The sequence below is a fragment of the Ursus arctos genome, unplaced genomic scaffold (genome assembly GCF_023065955.2).
Source record: "Ursus arctos isolate Adak ecotype North America unplaced genomic scaffold, UrsArc2.0 scaffold_14, whole genome shotgun sequence".
Taxonomy (NCBI): domain Eukaryota; kingdom Metazoa; phylum Chordata; class Mammalia; order Carnivora; family Ursidae; genus Ursus; species Ursus arctos.
In genome coordinates this window covers 3,891,457-3,913,999 of record NW_026622808.1, presented here as the reverse complement: position 1 = coordinate 3,913,999, position 22,543 = coordinate 3,891,457, and positions in this window count along the sequence as shown.

The following is a 22,543-nucleotide window of genomic DNA, read 5'->3' as shown; positions in this document are numbered from 1 at the left end:
TTTGAAAAAGCATCTGTATGGCATACTCCCACATAACTATAAACACATCATTGAAATGAGCCGGAAAGAAGTATAACAAAAGGTTAACAGAAGTTATTTCTGAATGACAGAATGACCGGTGATATTTATTTTCTCCTCTGAGCTTGCCCGCATTACTCTGTCTACCACTGGCATGTAACATGTTGGCAATTAGAAATAAATTAATTAGTGATTTGTTAAAGATGCTGATCTCTTGAAAGTAAGAATTGAAACTCACCAACATCAGTGATACTTACAAATGCTTGCGTGCAGAGCAAAACCTTAACGAGGACACTGATTTGTGTCCACTGTCTCAGAAACTACCCTCCAAGGTTTGCCTGGAGACGTTCAACCAGGGCTTTGGTCTCATCCATTAATGGTACCTAACAGGGAATTTAAAGGGCAAGGGTTGAATGTACCCCAAACATCATGGGCAGCTGTGGGACGGGAAGTATCTGCCTGCGCCCAAGGAGGGGAGTTACCACCCAGGGAGGTATTCCGATACCACTGATTAACTCGTTTTGCAGACTTTTCGAAGAAAGAGCCATTTAGAAAGATCCTGCCTCATGCTGCATACACTATAAGGCTGATCTTACGGGGGCAGTCATTCCACGCAAAAGTGAAATAAAATTTTCCAAAGAGACACGGAGAGCAGATTTCCTCACTTGGTGGTTTGAATCTGGCCCAGCTATCCTCAAGCCTCTCAGCTTTATTTACAGGTAAGCCAACGAGTCCCTCTGGCTTCTCTCTATGCATAACAACGTGGGGAGCTTCCCAGGCTTGAGGGAGGACCTCTCCCATCTTTCCCTTCCCAGCTGTCCCTGCAGAGACAGTGGCCCGGGGGCTCCAGAGATAACGCAGAAGAGAGAAAGAGCCCCATCAATCTCTTTTAGGTTGTTTCCCAGTGATATCCAAACATCATTAGCCCAGTGAAAAATTCAGTAAAAGCAGCTGTATGACTTCATAGTGACAGAGAAGTAAACTCATCTTCCTGAGAGCCAGAGCGGGTCGTGAGTGTTTGTCCGTGACCCGCACCTCCAGCTCAGCCCGCCTCTGCCTGCACGTGAATGGAAATCCTAGAATCAGTGGGATGCCCCCGGGGTGCAGAGTAACCCCCACCCTTGCGCGTGCAGATAAGACCGGCTGATCTTCCTCTGGCCATCCTGGCTCCACGGTTGCCAGAGGACTGCTCTGTCCCTGATCTTTATTTCTTTTTTTTTCCCTCTTTTCTTTTTTCTTCTCTTTTCTTTTTTCTTTCTTTCCTTCTTTCCTTCCTTCCTTCCTTCCTCCCTTCCTTCCATCTTTCCTTCCTTCCTTTTTTCTTTTCCTTTTTTCTCTTTTCTTTTCTTTACTTTTTTCTTTTTTTATGGCAGAAGGGGTGTTTAGCAAATTCCTAGACTCTAAACTGAATTCTAACCCACGTGTTTGATCCTTCTGCACCCACCTCCCCTCCAGCGGTTTGTACCAGTACCCAGTGCTCAGCTTGCTTCCCCCATAAATGGCCAGCTCTTGAAAGATGAACAGTCACAACAACGGGTATCACATAGTGTTTCTCTGGCACTAATCACTGTGCCAAGCACTTAGTATTTATTACATTTATAATGATATGTACATGATTTGTAATATGTACATAAATATACATGCTTTAATATATCATTATACATACGTTATACTTACTATGCATATCATTTCTTACAATAATCCACAGATAGATTCCATTATTTTCCCATTCTACAGATGCATAAACTGAGATTTAAAAAATTTGATTTGCTTGCGGTCACTAGCCAGTGGGCGGTAAGCAGCGCACTCGGGAGCTCGCGCACTGACTGCCACTCGTTGCTGGCAGGACCTAAAACTCCTAAAACTCTCTCATCTTGAGACCTAGCAGCCTGCCAGAGACACAGAAGATTTTTAAGATATCTTTATTGAATACACACGCGACACGTTTAACAACAGAGCAAGACAAAGACCACCCGGAGGAGGAAGCGGAAAAGCTTCGGGAAACCTCAGTTCCAATGTTGCATGTGACTTGTGAACGCCCTCTCCCTGATGGCTCTCCGCGCAGCCTCCAGAGCATTAACCCTGCATTAACCGCGCTGCGTAATTGCGCACTTAGGTACGTGCTTGTTCGCGGGTTCAATGAACGGTCCGTGTTCCCCGCTTGATTGTAAAGTCCACGAGGAGCTCTGTTCCCACGGCACCCCTAGTGCCTGGCATGTCTCTCATTCAATTAAAAAAAAAAAAAAGAGTGAATGAATGAATGGATAAATGAAATGCATCAAATTCCCTCCGAGTGCATCTCCTTCGCACTTCTCTATATTTTTAAAATTAATAATGCCGGAAGTTCTCCCCATCATTCTGGGTCCACACCCGCAGCCACCCACTACACGGGGTCATTGTTTTTTCGCTCACGCTGCTTCTCCATCCTGCAGAGCAATTCACTGCACGTGCTGCGTGGCGAGACGCCACAGCAGAGACATTAACTCTGACCCTCCGCAAGGCCTCGCCTCCTGGAGGTCTGGCTCGATTTGACTTTAAAAAAATAAAGAAACGTGACACTTATTTATCCTCAAGTATCCTAAAGCAATAATCTTTACCGATTTTCCTTTCCTTACCGCCGCGATATGGGTTCAGACCCTCGCCTCCCATTAAGGCTGTGTAAATAACCCGCTTACCGTAAATCAGAGGATTTCCGATGGAGGGGAATTTGAAACCCGATCGATACCACGCTCCTTCTCCCTGCTTCATCTGAGAAGACACCGAGGCCCAGAGCTGTAAGGTGAGGCCGGAGACACCAGTAGGACCCAGGCTCCAGGCCTCCCTGTCCCCTCTCTTGGGACCTCACCCGGCTGCCTTCAGCCCCCTTGCTTCTTGGGACGTTTTATAGCCTGTCTTCTTTCTGTGTTAATAAGCAGAACTAGGCTTGTTCAAGAATATAGGAAATTGCACATTTTTAAAACATCAGCTCAACTGTGAGCTGTGCGTTTCCTATAAATCTGTTTCCACTCAGTCCCAGCACAGCCAGGTCAGGCCGGCCGTTTGCATTCAGTGGCCACTCCCACCACCCAGTGGACACAGCCTGGTACTACATGCCAATGGTTGGGGGCGGGGTGGGGGGGGAGTGGGGGGGGGGACAGCTCCCAGCAAACATCTGGCTGCAATTTGCTTAAGGATATTTTCGCAAATGAATTTTGACCCATGTTGTTTTCTGTGTCTGCGAGCCCAGCGTATCAGCTTGGCTTGAGCAGTATTGCCACTGGGATATGAGGGAATTTCAGAGGAAACGGGAAATCCCGCTAAAGTTCATGACGGCTCCCTTCCCCTAAAAAGGTGGAGCAGGGAGAGGGTCTTTAGAAAAGGCAAATGAGAACCATCCTAAGAACTTGCTCATTCTTTTTTTTTTTTTTTTAGGTTTTTTTGATTGATTGATTTGAGAGAGGATGGGGAGGGGCAGAGGGAGAGGGAGAGAATCTCAAGCTGACTCTCCACTGAAAGCAGAGCCCCAGGGGGAGCTGGATCTCAGGACCATGAGCTCATGGTGGAAGGTAAAATCAAAAGTCTGTGGCTACGGGGCGCCTGGGTGGTGCAGTCATTAAGCGTCTGCCTTCGGCTTGGGGCATGACTCCAGCGTTCTAGGATCGAGCCTCACATCAGGCTCCTCCGCTAGAAGCCTGCTTCTTCCTCTCCCACTCCCCCTGCTTGTGTCCCCTCTCTCACTGGCTGTCTCTGTCTCTGTCAAATAAATAAATAAAATCTTAAAAAAAAAAAAGTCTGTGGCTTAACCCCCTTAACACCCTAGCGCTCCAAGAACTTGCTCATTCTTAACTAATCTACTTAAGAATCTACTTCTGAATGACATATTCCCCCACCTATCTCCAAGCTCCACATTCACGACATCTCCCCAGACTCGATGATCTTCATGCTGGTGGTTTCACCATTTCCCCAGCCAGATTTTCGTAATACAACCCGCATTTTGGTTGGATTAACAGGGCAAAAAGACTCTACAAAGCCCCTCGCTGACTCATAGAACCTCAGAGGCACACAGTGATGTGCACAGGTCAAAGTGATGGTCTATAGCGGCCCCAGCACCTGCTAGATAACCAGGAAATTTAACTTGTAGCTGTTGTAAAAATACACCATAAATGAATGCCCTCAATGTCTTTTCAAGTCGTGAGCTAATAATTATGCAAAATGAACAGCGAATCAGAGGCATAACATCGATGAAGAGATTTAAAAGTCTTCTCAAAATCACAAGTTAGTCTGTAATTACTGATATACACAATTTTTCTTGTGCTAATAGGAAATGGCCATTTGTCCACATAAATGGCTACAGTGATTCATCAGTGAGGATGTGGTCTTACAAGAGTCTTAAAAGTGGCTGAAAAAATAAGACCAACTGTTATTTCCAATAATAAGAAGTCCAGAGGCAGGACTTTTTTTTTAAAGTCCACCATTCTCATCAAAGACTGTGAGGTCATAGAAACTCCAGTTCCCGGCACAGAACTCCTAACACCCTTGTACTTTCCTGAGTGATAAGAACCCCAGGAGTATCTTTTGTTCTAATATTTGGTCTTTGACCCTGGGTCCTGACACAGAGTTTCTCAATCTTTGGAATTTCCTGGGTGATAGGAGTGTCTTTTGTACCAAGGAGGTGACTCTTGGTGGGCTCCTGGATGGGTCTGGTCACCAGAAAGACCAAACAATGATTAGAAGCTTGGAATTTTCAGCCCCACCCTATATTCTCTGGGGAGGGGGAGAACCTAAAAATGGAGTTAATAATTGATCATGCCTACGTGAGGAAGCTTCCATAAACATCCCCAAAGTACAAAGTTCAGGGGACTTCCAGGTTGGTGAACACACCTATGTACCAAGAGGATGTCTCACCCCAACTCCACGGGGACAGAAGTTCCTACCCTTGAAATCCTCCCAGATTTCGCCTTTGTATCTGTTCACTGGGCTGCTCATTTGTGTCCGTTATGATATTCTTTGTTATATAACACACTGGTGAACAGAAGTGTTTCCCCGAGTTCGTGTGGGATCTGACATGAGCTCCTATTAGACAGAGTCAGAATTGAGTTGTAGGACACCCAGCTGGTGTCACAGAGAAGTGCTTGGTGTGAAAACCACACACACACACACACACACACACACACACACACACACCTGTTCTCAGAAGTGTTGTGAGTGTGGTAGTCGTGGGAGGATAAAGGAGACTCCCAGGAGGAGAAGTGGGGCTCTCCTTCCTCAAAAACCCAAGCTCTTGTTCTCTTTCCACCCCAGCCTCAATCCTCAGTGTATTAGCTTGTCCCTCGTGGTCATGAGACAGCTATTGTTCCCGGCATCCCCTGTAGACACAATACCCTGCTGAAGAGGAGGGGCATTTTCACACATGTGTCTCTTTTACTGGAAGACAACCCCTCCCCCCAGAAGCCTCCAGCAGACTTCTCCTCAGATCTCATTGGCCAGGTTTGGTTCACATGACCTGTCTTTGGTGCAAGGGAAGCTGGGAGAGTACTCAAGCGGTGTCACTGCCTTACTCCTGCCTACCAGCAGGAGTAGGGGGATGGGCTGTTAAAGGACCATTTGGTAGACCACCAATTGTCCTATAAATGTTACCTTTACATGGCCCAACTGAGTAAGTACGGTGTTTCTCTTTTCTTCTTTTATTCCCAGGTGATCTGCATCACAATATAAACCTTTTCCTTGTATCAAAAAAGAAACAACAGGCGCAAAATGGAGTCATTGGTGCTAAGCCCCACATCAGCAAACCAACACTTCATTCCTGACCTAAATGCAGTTGCAGCCCCTCCCAGGAATGTAATCCTAGGAAGTCAGTCAGAATTTGGAATTTCTTGGTCAACACTAGTGAGGTAATCCACCCGATGGACCCCTTCTATACCCCAAAGAAAAATGAGGTAATCTGCTTTTTCCTTGCTCCTGCCCCCTTCTGCCTATCAAAGCCTTCCATCTTGTGCAGCTCCTCAGAGCTCCCTTCTATCTGGTAGAAGGGAGCTGCCCAATTCATGAAGCATTGAAAAAAGCCAATTAGATCTTTAAATTTACTCAGTTGAATTTTGTTTTTTAACACCTGGAAGAAGCATCTTTCTCCCTATCCCATTGCACACCCCTTTGTCTCTACGCACAGAGATGTACACACATACACAGTTCGACTGCATTCATTCAGCCCACAAATATATATTTTGTCCATAATGAGCCAGATACTTAGCTAGATGCTGGGGATACAATAGTAAACATGGTGGATACGCTCTCTACCCTCACACAACCTGTACTCCAGGCAGTGGAGCTACCCCCAGGCCACAAGGTCATGGCAGATCCTCTGAGGAATAAGCAGGATGGGGTGGAGACATAGAGCACTGAAAGTCCAGGTGAGTGTACAGGGCTGGCTTGGCCTCACTCCTCCACCCCATCCTGGCCTGAGGCCACCTGCACTCAAGCCGCACCTGTCTACACCCCCCGTGAGACTCTAAGCTCTGTGGCTCTGAGCCGTCAGCCAGCCTGTGCAGCCGACGAGGCCAAGGAACTGTGGGGACCTTCAGGGGAGTGGGATGGGGAGTGGATCACCAAGTAAATTTGGGGAAGGGGCAGGGAGAGGAGAGGGGATTGTGGGGAAAGCAGAGAACAGAGAGAAGGTGTTACAAGAAGTGTTTCTAATCACCTGTCTTCCCATCAAGTCAGCATCTTTCATTCTATATTGTCACTGGGATTTGACAGCAAGGAAGGGAGATGAGCAAGAAGTGGGGACAAGTGTGAAGTAGATCTGTGCTCTGACAGTCCAGCCTCCCAGTTCCTGGGACTGGAACTGAAGACAGCTGAGTCTGTCCTTGGTCTTCTGGTCCAGCAGCCAGAGCTCTTTCCCCTGGGATGTAGGAGATGGCGGTGGGCCTGTGTTTGATGCCCCCTCAATCAAAGATGTCGGACAGTGAGAAAACCAGGTGCTTAAGAATGGTTGTGAGCAGGGGAGGAAGGATTTTAAGAGCAATAAATAAAAAGGTCCTTGACCCAAAACACATCTTCCCTCAACTTGCAGTCTGCTGACGTGTTCCGATGGAGTGGCGGCTTTTCATTACTTAAAGAAAAGAGGAAGAATTATAGATGCCCAAGCCTGAGCAAGATGCTATGTGAGAGGAATTCAGTTCTGTTCCAGGACCAGGGGCTGAAGTCATGAAGACCAGACGGGAACCAAGAGGAGGAAGCAGGGATTGGAACATGTAAGTATCATATTTTAACAGGATGCTTGCGGGGGAGGAAGGTGGCTTTTTTTCTTCCTACCCTTTTTGGTTCCTAGCTGGGTCTCTGTAACAAAAGATGGATTAACAAGAGAAAAGCATACACATTTATTTAATATCAGTTTTATGTGACATGGGAGCCTTCCTGAGGAAATGAAGACAGGAAGAAGCAGTTACGTCTGAGCATTTTTTATGCTTAGTGTGATGAAAAGTAGAAAGTCATGGGAAAACATGATAGGACAAAGGGTGTGAGCTAAGTGTAGTAAACTGGGGGAAACTTAACAAAGCCTGTTCATTCAGAAGTCCCTTGTCTTCCCTCCATCTTCGGAGATAAGAATGTTCCCTTCCTCTGGGTTTAAGGAGGGCACCCCTCAAAGTCCTTCCTAGGTCTGCCATTTCTCAGATTCCTTCCATTTAAAATACTCAGTATACCAGGGTACCATATTTTGGAGTAGCGTTTCTTGAGCCTTGCCATGCGTATTCACAGCAAAATATCAGGAACAGATGCTAGGAACAATTTACCATGAGTTGCCAGATGCTGTCTTGGTTTCGCTAAGATTTTTACCTTGGGCGAGTTATTTGACTTCTCTGCACCTCACTTTCTTCTTCTTTACAATGGGGCTAAGGACATCCACCTTTAGATCGTATGCGCAAGCCCTGAGCCCCTCCTCAGTTATACGTGGAGCTCTCATCGAATGAAGCCCTGACAGGTCTGGGGGTTGGGGGTTACTGGACGTAGTAGCTGCTGGTTTGAGAAGTGTTGCCTTTCTTAGACCAAGTACCTCATTCTTTGGCTCTTGTCTACAGCCCTGGACCTTTCAGCTATTTCTCCTAGGCTCAAAATCTCTCAGCTGGTCCTCTGCTAGGGTGAGCCCCAGAGAACTTCTCTCTAGTCTCATGCAGTTGCTCCCCCCCAACACCTGTTGGTGGTCTCCATACCGATTGAACAGTTTCTCTGGTCTTTCTGGAGGAAGAAACGAGCTTTTCAAATTTACCTGAACTTGAAAAGGGACAGATCAGACCTCCAGGGAATGCCCAAAGTGGCAGCTCAGACCCTGTCCCTCCAGTCCCCCCTCCCCCACTCCACAGGACAGCATCCCCTCTTGTTGTCAACACCTGAGCTCACTCTGTATGTCCTGTCCTACTTTGAACACACCTTGAGACAGAATGCCCATCTTAAAGACCCTCTATTTTCCCTCTGAGAGGGCTCCCTAATTTTTTTGATAAACGCATTCTATTGCCTGTGCATATATATAATATATATGATAGACATAGAGGGCTCCCTAGGTTTTTGGATGAATGAGTTGTTCTATAATGTTCTATACACTTACGTCATATAGAATTATATAAAATAATTAACTATATGTCTTCCCATAAGAATGAGAGCTCTTTGCCTTTAAAGAAACTTTAAATATGTATAATTTTATTTTTTTTTAAAGATTTTATTTATTTATTTGACAGAGAGAGAGACAGCCAGCGAGAGAGGGAACACAAGCAGGGGGAGTGGGAGAGGAAGAAGCAGGCTCCCAGCAGAGCAAGGAGCCCAATGCGGGGCTCGATCCCAGGACACTGGGATCACGCCCTGAGCCGAAGGCAGACGCTTAATGACTGAGCCACCCAGTGCCCCTAAATATGTATAACTTTAAATATAAATAGAACTGAGACTTTAAATAACTGTTAAATAAATAAATATGTTACAAACTTGCTATGGAAATGGATACTTATTATTATTTTTAAAAATGTGTAAATTTAAGGTCTTTCTACCAAGTAATAAAACCCTCAGTTCTTTTAATAAGAAAGCAGAAAAGAATTGATTTATAATTTTAAAGTTCTTTCTAAACACATCACAAGGCCCAGACCCATAAGAAGGAAGATCGATTGATTTGAACACAAAAGGTGTTTTAAAAATCTCTGTATTATCATCAGAAAAATAAAATCATAAATGAAATCAAGGACAAACAACGAGCTGAACAAAAATAAGGACAATACACAGGAGAGACAGATAGTTTGTTCCCTTTATTCGCAAAGCATTTCTACAAATCAGTAGAAAAGCTGAGCAAGCTAATTGAGAGCAAGAGACCCCAGCAGCTTATAAAAAAGGAATAAATACAGGGACCAATGATCGTATTTAAAACATCAGTCTCGGGGCGCCTGGGTGGCACAGCGGTTAAGCGTCTGCCTTCGGCTCAGGGCATGATCCCGGCGTTATGGGATCGAGCCCCACATCAGGCTCCTCCGCTGTGAGCCTGCTTCTTCCTCTCCCACTCCCCCTGCTTGTGTTCACTCTCTTGCTGACTGTCTCTATCTCTGTCAAATAAATAAATAAAATCTTTAAAAAAATAAAATAAAATAAAACATCAGTCTCACTCATAATTGGAGAAATATAAATTCAGCTACATACAATTTTCACTATCCAGATTGGCATTTAAAAAAATTTACTAATACCCCATACTGGTCAGATTGCAAGTAAAGAAAGGCTCTTTCACAGAGCTGGGAGAATGTACATTTGTGTAACTTCTTGGGGGGAAACGTGGCCATATCAATCAAGTTTTAAAGTGTACATGCCTTTTGATCTGGAATCCTACTGCTAGACATGTTGCTTATGGATATATTTTTAAAAATACCTTCAAATGCAAAAAAATTCAAGATTCTTTTTGCAAAGATTGTTTGCAAAGGCAATGAAAGGCTAAATTTCTTTGCACTGTAGGGGAAAAACTTTCTTTTCTTCCCCTTTATTTTCTTTGGCTGGTCTAATAATGAAATTGATATAAAACAGATAAACGGGAGAAAAACAGATAAATTTCATACACACAGGAGTCCCATAAAAATATGAGACCAAAAGGGCAGCCAGATCATTGCGGTGTATAGAGCATCCTGAGTTTAAGGAAAGGGATGGGGGTTCAGGAATAAAAAGGGAGGCAGGCCGCTCACAGGGAGGCAGAGGAGAAGTCTGGAAAACAAAATTTACCCTGTTATGCAGATAAGTTTCTTAGGTAAAAAGATACCTCAGATAATACCTCTTTTCCGGGTACAGGCCTTTTTTTCCAATGTAAATTAAGGCAGTTGAGGGGGAGGAAAAGAGCTTTTCCTAAATCTGCTAAGTTTTGATTTCTTTTGTTTAAAATAATCCTCGTGCAAAAATGACACGATTTGGGGAGGGAAATTCTCCTTGTCACTATTTTTTGCAGCATAAAGAAGCTAATTTGTAGGCGTGGCTTGTGCTGGAAAACTTGGACACCCCCTCCCCCTGCACACACATCGGTCACAAAAATTAATATACTAATATTAAAATAATAACTATATAGATGAGAAAGTGACCTTTGAATTCCTATCAAAGTGAAAACTCAAAATTCTGAAAAGTACGCTCTGACCACCGGCCTTCATGAATCATGGAGTCTTTCCTGTGGGCACAGATCACCTACCCCCGCTTCCGACACCCCTGCATGTTCATTTCAGTTCATTTCATAGACTCGCTTTTTTTGTTTGTTTGTCTGTTTTTGCAAATCCCTCCACTCTGGTGGTTCCCTCCTTCTCTCTCCTTCTCTCTCCTTCCATTTCTGTTAACTGCAATCTCCCTCTGTTCTTCCAGGAACAGCTCATAGGCAACCTCTTCGGTGCCAACCCTCAAGCCTTCCCAGCCCCCAATAGGGAGCTACGGTGCTCCTTTAATTCTGCCTCCCACTACCGCTCAACAGGTTGCCAGCACTAACCATGACATTCCAGAATTCTCCATAGGACCCAGCAGCTTTGCACTTAGTGGACGTGGAATTAGTGAGCGATCACTCTACTCCTCCCTGAACAGAGAAAAGGGGAAAAGGCAGTACAAATGGGAAGGTTGGTGCAGGCAGTTTGGTGGCAGAAGCAAGGCCAGATGGGTAATGTATCCAGTGGTGATATGGTAAAGCCCCAGTTTGTAGTGTTGGCCAATTTCCTCGGTGTAAATACTCCTGTACAGCTGATTTCGCATTATCAACAAGAAATCACAGAACTGAGTTGTAAAGAGATGCACACAAGCTCTTCTGAACCCAGCTGATTCTGCACCTCAGTATTTTGGCTCCCAAATTAGAAGTTGTGTCAGTCATTTGTGTAACGAAACACATCCTACATACCTGTGAACTTTAACATTCAAAGCAAATCTTCAAGTAACTTTATATACACTTACCTTCTTCTGATGTCATTTAAATGTATTTTTGCAGATCCTCTCCTTCCCTCAGTGTGATGGGGTTGGGGAATATAGGTGAGGTTCAGTGGGGTGGAGTCCGGAGCTGACGACTAAGAAAGAATTCTTGAGACGCCTTTGGTGCAAAATGGTGGTTTATTAAAGCACGGGGACAGGACCCGTGGGCAGAAAGAGCTGCTGCCCCAGGGTTGTGAGGAATGGCCCATTATATACCCTCAAGTTGGGGGGGGATTAGGGATAGCGTCAGTCTCTAAGGAATTTTGGAAGCAATGTTTCCAGGACCTTGAGGGGGCTAGCTGTTGTTGGGAAAAGGTCATTTATTAAAGTCTGATAAAACCTTAGTCATGAGACCCTTCAGAGGTCTATCGGTGGGCCATATGCTTGGGGGATGATTGCCAACACATATCTTGGGGGGGGGGTTAGAAATAAAGGAAGTTTCCAAAGGAATTTTTATACGTTAAAATAGACTTACAGGATCTTGGTGGAGGGGAGGGGGTCAGGCTAGGACTGCCTTTGGCCCTTAGCAAAACATTAACATTGAGGCCGCTGAGTTCCTAGAGGAATGTCACTCTGCCTGTTTCAAGGACGTGTCAATGGGCTGTAGGTTAGTAAGGAAATTTCATTGTGTCTACATACATTCTCTTCTGGAAGCTAGGTTACTGATAGCTTTGTTCTTGTAAGCTGCTAAGACATTTGTAAACTGAGGGAGACGCAAGTCTTGCAAGATTGTGGTCTCTACAGGTTGACTATTTCTTTGTCCTTTAGGGCAGCGGGGAGTGCCTGAGGAGTGTCACATGCATTCCATGGGGTGGGGGAGGGGGGAGTTGCAGGGTGTCAGTTTCTGCTTTGTCCTCAGCTTGTCTTCTGTTCCCTCATCAAGTGTACCGCTTCTTCCCATTTCCAGAACCGCTCTGAACTTGCCCATTCATAGTGATGTGGCTGGGAAAAAGCCAGACACAGAAAGGGCTGGCAGAAACAAAAACTTAGTATCTGTATCATTTATGATATCCTGTAGACAGACGCTAAACTCTACTTTGTCTTTCCTTCCCTTAGTCCGGGGTTTGAGGCTGTTGGGAAGCAAGATGGGGAAAGGCATGAAGACATCTAGAAGAAACCGATTAATGGAGGGGCCATGAAGGTGATCATTTCTCCATTATTTTCTGGCGGATGCTGAGTTGGCTCTAATGTTAATAGAGGTCACAGGAGAGAAGGAGTGCACTGGAGCTGTTATTATTATTTTTTATTTATTACATAATATGATATATAATTGATTATTCTCCTTATTATTATTATTTTTACTATAATCTGCTTTCAACTACCTTTCTGATAAGTAAATATCCGTAGTTCCAATCTTGCTACCTCCAGCGGCCATTCTCTTGGACATATTCATGCGTTCGGCATATTGTAGCTCACAGAATCTTCGGGGGGTGAAATGACAGGGTGCCTCGCTCATTCTGTGTGAGCATTACATACTCAGAATCAGTATTTTAATTTTAAAAATTTGCTCTTGGGGGGGCCATGATCAAGGCATCTGATAAGAATGACTGTAAAAATACACAAACTTCTATATTAATTTTCCTCGCGTGTGATCTCGGCATCCGGACCCAACGCTTGTGACAGATGCACATTATTTGGTAAACCGATTGAAAGCCAAGAGTTTATTGGGAACATTTCTTCATCTCGCAGCAGCCCTATCAGTTCGTGAGCATATCCACGTTTGGGTGTTTGAGGAAGAAAATGCAATAAGAAATGAGGTCAAGCTGGGATTTTCCGGATAAGTCAGCAGCTCTGAATGAAGGCATATGAATCTTTGCCTTTCCGTTGTGTGAAAAATCTGCCAGGGGCTAAACTTGGTTGTTAGATGGGCCTCTGCAAGCAAGACGGGGCTAGCTGGGGTAGGAGAGAGGCTGGAAGAAGAAAGGGAAGAAAAATGTGGCTTCCTGTGGTTTTAGGAGGGTCCCATCAGTCTTAGGAAGTGAGGACACTGGGAGCCGCTAAACACATGCAAATGAAATGCAACTTCTCAGGCGGATTTGTCAAGTGATTTCATTAGCACCAAGGCCAAGGGCAGTCCAGCGCTGATGCAAAGTAGATCCGAGGGTTTCCTTTTGTTTGCTTGAGGTCTTCAGGGCAGTGGGAGTAAAGGGGGGAAGAGGGGCTGCAATGTCCTTGAAAGGGACCAGAACCCCAAGCCCTTTTGGCCTGAATGCCAGCTTTTGTCTCCTAAGGGCCATTGCTCGGCTCCCCAAGAGTCTGTAATGAAGCCCTTGATTAAGACCTCATTAAAAGTTCATTGACATTCATTATGACTGGGGCCATCACTGCAGCCCAGGGAGATGGAGGGAGGATGGGACCAGCCCGAAACATAAAATCTGGGTTTGAATGCCCTTTCTGCCACTTCACGGCTTTGTTTTCTTGGGTAGATTTTCTAATCTCGTGGGACGCCACTTTCCTCGCCTCCAAATTATCTCCAACGCAATGTCGCCGTGAGAAAGCACTTTGAAAACTTTTGTCGTTTGGGGCATCCTCATTCCTACCATCAGCACTTTTCCTGTCTTCATCTGGTTGTGACAGGTCCCTTCAGACCAGCCAAGGGCATTTATTTCTTGCAACACAGCACTGTGAAGCTTCCCAAGACAGAAAAGTCCTCTGAGACATAGCACCAGCTTATAGGGGAAAACGAGAGCCCCTTGTTTGACAGGTGCCGATGTAATCCACTCAGCCCCCAGAAAGACAAAGTGTAGGCAGCTGAAAGAGGCTCTAGACTGTTGATCAGATAGTCACCAAAGGGCATTCACAGATGATAAGTGAGAGTCAGTTCTGTCCTTTTGCCCAAATTCAAGCTCCTGGCATCAGACCCAAGAACTAAGCATAGTAGCAAATCCCAAAGTGTGTTCCATAGAACATTCATTCTTCCCTATGCTTGAAATGCTACCCTGGGAGCAGGGGTAGGGAATGCCGGGCTGCCTTCCCCCAGTGAGCTCAGGAATCTGCAAAGCTACCTTCACGTCCATCTGGCTCCATGTCAATCACAGCCAATGTAACTCAACACCCGCATGCTTTAATTGGTTTGGTTTGGTTTGGACTTAGTTAAAAAACAAAATTCAATGGAGTAAAGTTTAAAGATCTTATTGGCTTTCTTGATTGGTTGATAGAAAGGAGCTCCGAGTACCGATACAAAACGAAAGACTTTTACAGGCAGAAGGAAGCAGGAACAAAGAAGTTATACTCGGGGAAAAAAAAAAGTGGGTTGGTCATTGCAAGGTCACTTTCCTGTAGGAGACAGCAGGGATCTATCAGGCAGATGACCAGGTGATTCCTGATTGACAGGTGTAAGTTTTTATTTCTGGGAGAGAGCCAAAACTATGATTAAGTTAGTTAGGTCTTGGTTTGGTGATACAGAACTTAGCATAAGTGACTCCATATTGGACCAATTGTCTTTTAGTAGACTTTCTTAAGGCTTGCATTTTCCCAGGTCACCCCATGGGAAGTCAGAAAATGGCCTCTTCTACTCTGGAACCTTCTCAGCTCCTCCAAAGATTCCATAAGAATTTCCATTCCCTCCGTCATCACCTCCAACCTCAAGTAGCCCCTCAGTTGTCCTTTCTTACCTATGGTTTGTAGCTTCCCCTGTCTGGGCAGAGGAAAGGTTTTCACTTTATCTTCAGTTCTTCGCATGCTCTGGTTGATGGTAAGAACTTCATGTCTGATTCCCCCATTCAAAGCCAAGTTTCTGAAAAAATCAAAGCTTTTCTTCTCTCTTGTGGAAGAGTCATGGCTTGTAATTCTGTTTGGGTATAGATTTATAAAGCTTCTGAGCTCGAAAGCCAATGAATGGATTCTTTGTTCATTCTGATTCTTCCCTACCCAGAGGACAGGATTTGTCGAGTCCCCCTGGCTGTATGGTTGTGGTGATAGAGACGATGTCTGCAGAAAGAGGGATTCGATGTAGACAGCCTTTTTTTTTTTTTTTGAGAAATAATTGGCATATAACGTGGCCTGAATCTGAGGTGTACAATATGGTGGCTTGATACATCTTTATATTGTAATAGCATTACTGCAATAGCATTAGCTGACACCTTTATCATGCCACATAATTATCAATTCTTTTTTGTGTTGAGAACAGTTAAGATCTCGTCTCCTAGCAACTCATGGAGTTTACAACACCGTACTGGTGACTGTAATCACCATGTTGGGTATTAGAGCTCCAGAACTTAATTGTCTACTAGTTGCAAATTTGTACCTTTCAACAGCATCTCCCCAATCCCCCCACTCCTCAGTCCCCGGTAACCACCATTCTATTCTCTTGTTACAATTTCCGGTTTAGATTCCACATGGAAGTGATATCCTACAGTATCTTCATCAATCTGACATCTCTCAGTTAGCATAATGCCCTCAAGATCCACCCATGTTGTTGCAAATGGTAGGACTTTCTTCTCTCTCTTGATTGAATAATATTCCATTGTATATATGCCACATCTTCCATCTCAGGTGATGGACGCTTAGGTTGTTTCCATATCTTGGCTATTGTGAATAAGGCGACAGTGAACACAGGTGTGCAATTATCTCCTCAACACAGTGATTTCATTTCCTTCAGCTATATACCCAAGAGTGGGATTTGCTGGATACTGTGGTAGTTTAGTTTTTAATTTTTTAAAGAAACGACCATACTATTTTCCATAGTGCCTATACCACTTACATTCCCATCAATGGTGTATAAGGGTTCCCCTTTCTCCACATACTTGGTGTTGGCATTCTTTTTTTTTTTCTTTTTAAGATCTTAATTATTTATTTGAGAGAGAGAGTGAGAGAGCAAGAAGGAGAGGGAGGGAAAGAGAGCATGAGCAGGGTAGGAGCAGAAGGAGAAGCAGACTCCTTGCTGAGCAGAGATGCCCAACACGGGGCTCGATCCCAGGACCCCAGGATCATGACCTGCACCAAAGGCAGCCGCTTAACCGACTGAGCCACCCAGACGCCCTGATGTTGACGTTCTTAAAGGCCAGTAGATTAACGCTGTTCATTCTTCTCCTCCCAAGTGCAGAATGAATAAAAGACATAGGAATCAGATGGAGATTGATATTAATTAGCTTGATTTCTGATAAAAACTGGATTGGAGGACATGGCCCAATGGGTGCACAGGTGCGCCAAGGTGCACAGCCCAATGGGCTTGCTAATTCCATTGCCCCTGGATTTAATAACTTACCCCCCAGTCACTGCTCAGCTTGAAGCCCAGAGGCCTTCCCTATAATGTCATTCCATGGAGAAGCAGAAGTGGCTTAACTTCAGTGGAGAGGCTACTTCCAAAAGAGGTCCAGCAGGCCTGCTGTCTTCTTCAACACTAATCAGTTAAGTCATTCCTCCTCCCTTGGGAAGGAGAGAGAAAGAGCAGAAAGAAAGAGTGGGAATTTTCCTTTGAACATGTAAAATCAAAAACAAGGATCCTAAAATATATATATGGAATTAGAAAAACACCCCATTTTGGGGCGCCTGGGTGGCTCAGTTGTTGAGCGTCTGCCTTCAGCTCAGGGTGTGATCCCAGGGTCCTGGGATTGAGCCCCACATCGAGCTCCTCCACTGGGAGCCTGCTTCTTCCTCTCCCACTCCCCCTGCCTGTGTTCCCTCTCTCGCTGGCTGTCTCTCTGTCAAATAAATAAATAAATCTTAAAAAAAAAGAAAGAAAGAAAAACACCCCATTTAATACCAAAACATTATTTGCCAATAGCATCATAACCAAGTTCTGAAATCAATTTCCTAATATTTTACCTCGGTATTTTTGCTTCTATATTCTTAGGTTAGGTTGTTCTCTACTCGTGTTCTTTGTGTAATTCTTTTTAGGTTGTCCTCGAGGCATTGGGGTATCACAGTGTGCAGTATGACTTCCATTTGCCCCTCCAGAGCCACCTCCATCTTTCTCCACCTGCTCTGTGCCCTAGGCAGTTGACTCACATGGACCACACCAATGGACTCCAACGACCTATGGCTTCCAGCTGGGTTTGGCCAATGAGGAACCCAGAAAGGAAACTGGAGGGCCATAGAAAAATGATGTGAGGGCATCTGTTCTCCTAGCTCCTCCCTTTCAAGGTCAGAGGAAGCTCTCTAGGTCCCAGGAGATCACAACTCCTATCAGACCCTCCTAGTAAGTTCTCATGATCACATCTCCCATGTCCCCTTCAAGCCTAGGGTTAGTAACAAGACTGCATACCCATCTGGCATTTCCACACCCTTTCCACACCTTTATCAAGCTCTCTTCAAATTATCTTATATGAGTGTGACATCTGTTTTTTTGCTGGAAGCTGACTGACACATGTGGTTAGGCTAAGTTAGTAAAATGAACTGGAAAGACTTCTATTTTTATCTATGCTCTGGAACACATTAAATATTGCAAGAATTTTCTAGTCTTTGAAGGTCAAAGAACCAATCTTTAGTGGCCTCTTGGCCTAGATTTTAAGGATGGGATAGTTCTTTGACAAATGTTTAAAATTTTTCTCATGGTCATTGCTTTATTTAGGTCTCTTCTTGCGTCAAGCTTGGTAACTGACATTTCCTAGAAAATCATCCATTTCCTTAAGAAAGTTAAATGTTTAGCATGGCATTGTTCAGAACCCTCTTTTTCTGTTTTAATCCACTTAGAATCTATGGTCACCTTTCCTGTCGCACTTCTAGTGTTGTATAATTATTTTCCCTTATTGTTTTGGTTTCACTTATGCCAGTTGTGTACGTGTGTGTGTGTGTGTTTTCCTTTAAAACGTTTTTTTATTTATTAAAAAAAAAACTCATGCAGTCCACTAACTTGTAATGACCCACCAAAAATACCGCTACTAAGGAACTTGTGCATCCGCGTACCAGTTGGCATAAGAGAAGATATTCAGGGAAGCACTGATAATAATTGGAAAAAGAAACAATAACTGGAAACAACACTGGCCACTGACAGAAGAGTGGCTAATAAGCTGTGACACATCCACACGATGGAATATTATTCAGAATGCCAATGAATGAGTCTCGGCTATTCAAATCCATCTCGATGAAACTTCAAAACATCATGGGAAGCAAATTGCAGAAGACTTCTTGCAGAATGATTCCAAGTTTCACAGTTATGGAGCGCTAAATACGTATTGGATAAACTGTCAAGATAAGCAGGGATGTAATAAGTAGAATTCAGGAAAATGGCTATTTGAAGGGCAATTTGGGGAAAAGAGGGAAATCAGCAAAGATTACAGGGAGCTTCAAGGAATTTGGTCATGTTCTGCTTCTTCAGGAAGTATTCACAGCTCTTTGTTTTATCATTCTGCCTCATAACTTCAATATACTACTCATGGACTTTGGGAGGTTAATCTAGTTCTTTTAAAATGTGTAATAAACTTTTATTTTTTTATTTTTACTTTTTAAAGATTTTATTTATTTATTTGACAGAGAGAGAGACAGCCAGCGAGAGAGGGAACACAAGCAGGGGGAGTGGGAGAGGAAGAAGCAGGCTCCCAGCAGAGGAGCCTGATGTGGGGCTCGATCCCGGAACGCCGGGATCGCGCCCTGAGCCGAAGGCAGACGCTTAATGACTGAGCCACCCAGGCGCCCCAAAACTGTGTAATAAACTTTTATAACTGTTCTATGGATATTTGATGAATAATGTCTGAAGAAGAGAAAGTTCTACACTTTCAAATGTATCTCTTATTTTTTGGCGATCTGATCTCTCTGTCATATTTTTAAGTCTTACCTTAAGATTGTCAATTTCTCATTGTACTTTTAAGTATTCTTGACTTTATATATTTTAGTGGGATGTTATTTGGCACATAAATTTTTATGATGTCATATCCTTACTGTGCAGTGATCCCTTATCAATAAAAAAAAGAACCACTCCTTGCTCCATTATTGCTGCTTTTTTTTTTTTAAAGATTTTAATTTATTTATTCAACAGAGATAGAGACAGCCAGCGAGAGAGGGAACACAAGCAGGGGGAGTGGGAGAGGAAGAAGCAGGCTCCCAGAGGAAGAGCCTGATGTGGAACTCGATCCCCGAACGCCAGGATCACGCCCTGAGCCGAAGGCAGACGCTTAACGACTGAGCCACCCAGGCGCCCCTCCATTATTGCTTTTGACCTGAATTCGCCATCATCTGATATTAATTTTCTACCTCTGCTTTATTCTATTTACATCGCCTCATCTCTTATTTAACCTTTATGTGTCATTGTTTCCTTTACAGTTTTGTATTGTTGTTTTCCTGGCTCTCACTATGTACATTGTTTTACCTTCTCTCTACTGACACATTTTTTGGATGTTGTGTCAACTTTTACTATTCTACTGGTGGTAACTTCTGGATAAAAATATTTGTCTACATATTATTTAACATTATTCAATTTTTAAAAAACTTATTTTTCTGTATTTACTAGCATTGCGAAAGACTCACTCTTGAGCAAGATAAGATATGCAACTTTCTTTTGCTTCCACACTTCCCTCCAGACCCACAAATCTCAATTTGTGCTGATTATAAATGGATGTTTTACATAATATATTCCACTGAATGTGATTTTTGAATTATGTAGTTTCTCATTAAAGAATTACTTTTCGACACTTTTGCAGTTTTATAACAATACCAGTAAGAATTATTTTTTTCACATTGTATTTTACTGGTCTCATTTCATATATAACAGTGCTTCCCTCTTCTTAAATTCCTTATTTCTCTCTCTCTCTCTCTTTTTGAGAGAGAGAGCATGTGACCTGGGGGGTGGGGGCAGAGGAAGAGGGAGAGAGAGAATCACCACCCTGAAATCATGACCTGAGCTGAAATCAAGAGTGAGACACCCATGGGGCGCCTGGGTGGCTCAGCCGTTAAGCGTCTGCCTTCGGCTCAGGGCGTGATCCCGGCGTTATGGGATCGAGCCCCACATCAGGCTCCTCTGCTGGGAGCCTGCTTCTTCCTCTCCCACTCCCCCTGCTTGTGTTCCCTCTCTCGCTGGCTGTCTCTCTCTCTGTCAAATAAATAAATAAAATATTTAAAAAAAAGAAAAAAAGAGATGCCCAACTGACTGAGCCACCCAGGTGTCCCATAAATTCCTTATTTTTATTCAATCTCCCACTGAATTGTAAAAGTACTTGTTTGGCAATATTTTTCAAAAATGTATAGCAATGGTATTTTTGGTGAGAATGTGACTTCAGCTTGATTGGAATTTTTTTGGTTCACTAGCCTAAAGTTTTCTAGATGATTTTCTGTGGTCATCTGACATTTAGTGTTGCTGAGAAAGCTAGTGATAAACACTTTTTTTTTCATTCGGAAGTAACATTTTTTCTTTAATTAATACAGACTTTTTTTTTCAATTTCGAAGTTCAGAAGTTCAACAGAAAATGTCTAGATAGTGTTTTGTCTTGTTTTGTCTTGTGAATTCTTTTTATTTTTTTAAAGATTTTATTTATTTATTTGACAGAGACAGCCAGCGAGAGAGAGAACACAGCAGGGGAGTAGGAGAGGAAGAAGCAGGCTCATAGCGGAGGAGCCCAATGTGGGACTCGATCCCGAAATGCCGGGATCACGCCCTGAGCCAAAGGCAGACGCTTAAGGACTGAGCCACCCAGGCGCCCCAGGAATCTATTTATTAATTGAAGAATAGTTGACATACAATATTATATTAGTTTCAGGTGAATAGCATAGTGATTTGATATTTATATACATTAGGGAGCAACCATCAATAAGACCTCAATAAGTCTAGTTACCATCTGTCACTATCCAAAGTTGTTACACTATTGTGGACTGCGTTCTCTTTGCTGTACATTACATCCTCAAGCCATGTATTTATTTATTTTATACCTGGAACATTGTACCTCTTCTCTTCATCACCTTAACCTATTTTGTCCATTCCCCCTACCCCACTCCACTCCACCAACCATCACTTTGTTCTCTGTATCTAAATCTGTTTCTATTTTGTTTTGTTTTGTAGATTTCACGTTTAAGTGAAATCATATGGCATTTGTCTTTCCTTGACTAATTTCACTTAGTATTATGCCCTCCAGGTCCATCCGTGTTTATTGCAAGTGGCAAGATTTCATTTTGTTAAGACTGAGTAATATTCCGCTGTACGTATATACTGCATTTTCTTTATCCATTCATCTATTGATGGATGCTTAAGTTTCCTGCATATATTAACTCTCGTAAATGATGCTGCAATGACTGTAACGGTGGATATGTCTTTTTGAATCAGTGTTTTCATTTTCTTCAGAGAAATACTTAGAAATGGAATTGCTGGTAGTTCCATTTTAAATTTTTTGGAAAAACCTCCATGCAGTTTTCCACAATGTTGGCACCGATTTCCATTCCCATCCACAGTGCCCCAGGGTTCCCTTTCTCCACATCTTTGTGAACACCTGTATATTGTCATTCTTGATAACAGCCATCTTGACAGGTGTGAGGTGATAGCTCATTGTGGTTTGGATTTGCATTTCGCTGATGATTAGGGATGATGTCCTTCTTCTCATGTGTCTGTTGACCATCTGGGCGTCTTCTTTGAAAAAATGTCATTTCAGATCTTCTGCTCATTTTTAAATCAGATTTTTTTTATATGGAGTTGTCTGAGTTCTTTGTATGTTTTGGATACGAATACCTTGTTGAATATATCATTCGTGAATATTTTATCCCATTCAGTAGGTTGCCTTTTCATTTTGTTGATGATTTCCTTCACGGTGCAAAACCTTTTTGGTTTGATATAGTCCTGTTTTGTTTTGTTTTGCTTTGCTTTGCTCTGGTTGTCTTTGCCTGAGGAGACAGATCTAAAAAAGTATCACTAAGCCAAAGAGCTTACTGCCTATGTTTTCCTATAGGAGTTTTATGGTTTTACATTTAAGTCTTTAATCCACTTTTAGTTTATTTTGGTGTAAGAAAGTGATCCAATCTTTTGCATGTAGCTGTACAGTTTCCCAACACCATTTATTGAAGAGAGTGTCTTTTTCACATTTTATATTCTTCCTTTTTTTTCCTCATAGATTAATTAGCATGGGTTTATTTCTGGGCTCTTTATTCTAGAACATGGATCCATGTGTCTGTTTTTGTACTAGTACTATACTGTTTTTTTTTTTAAGATTTATTTATTTGATAGAGATAGAGACAGCCAGTGAGA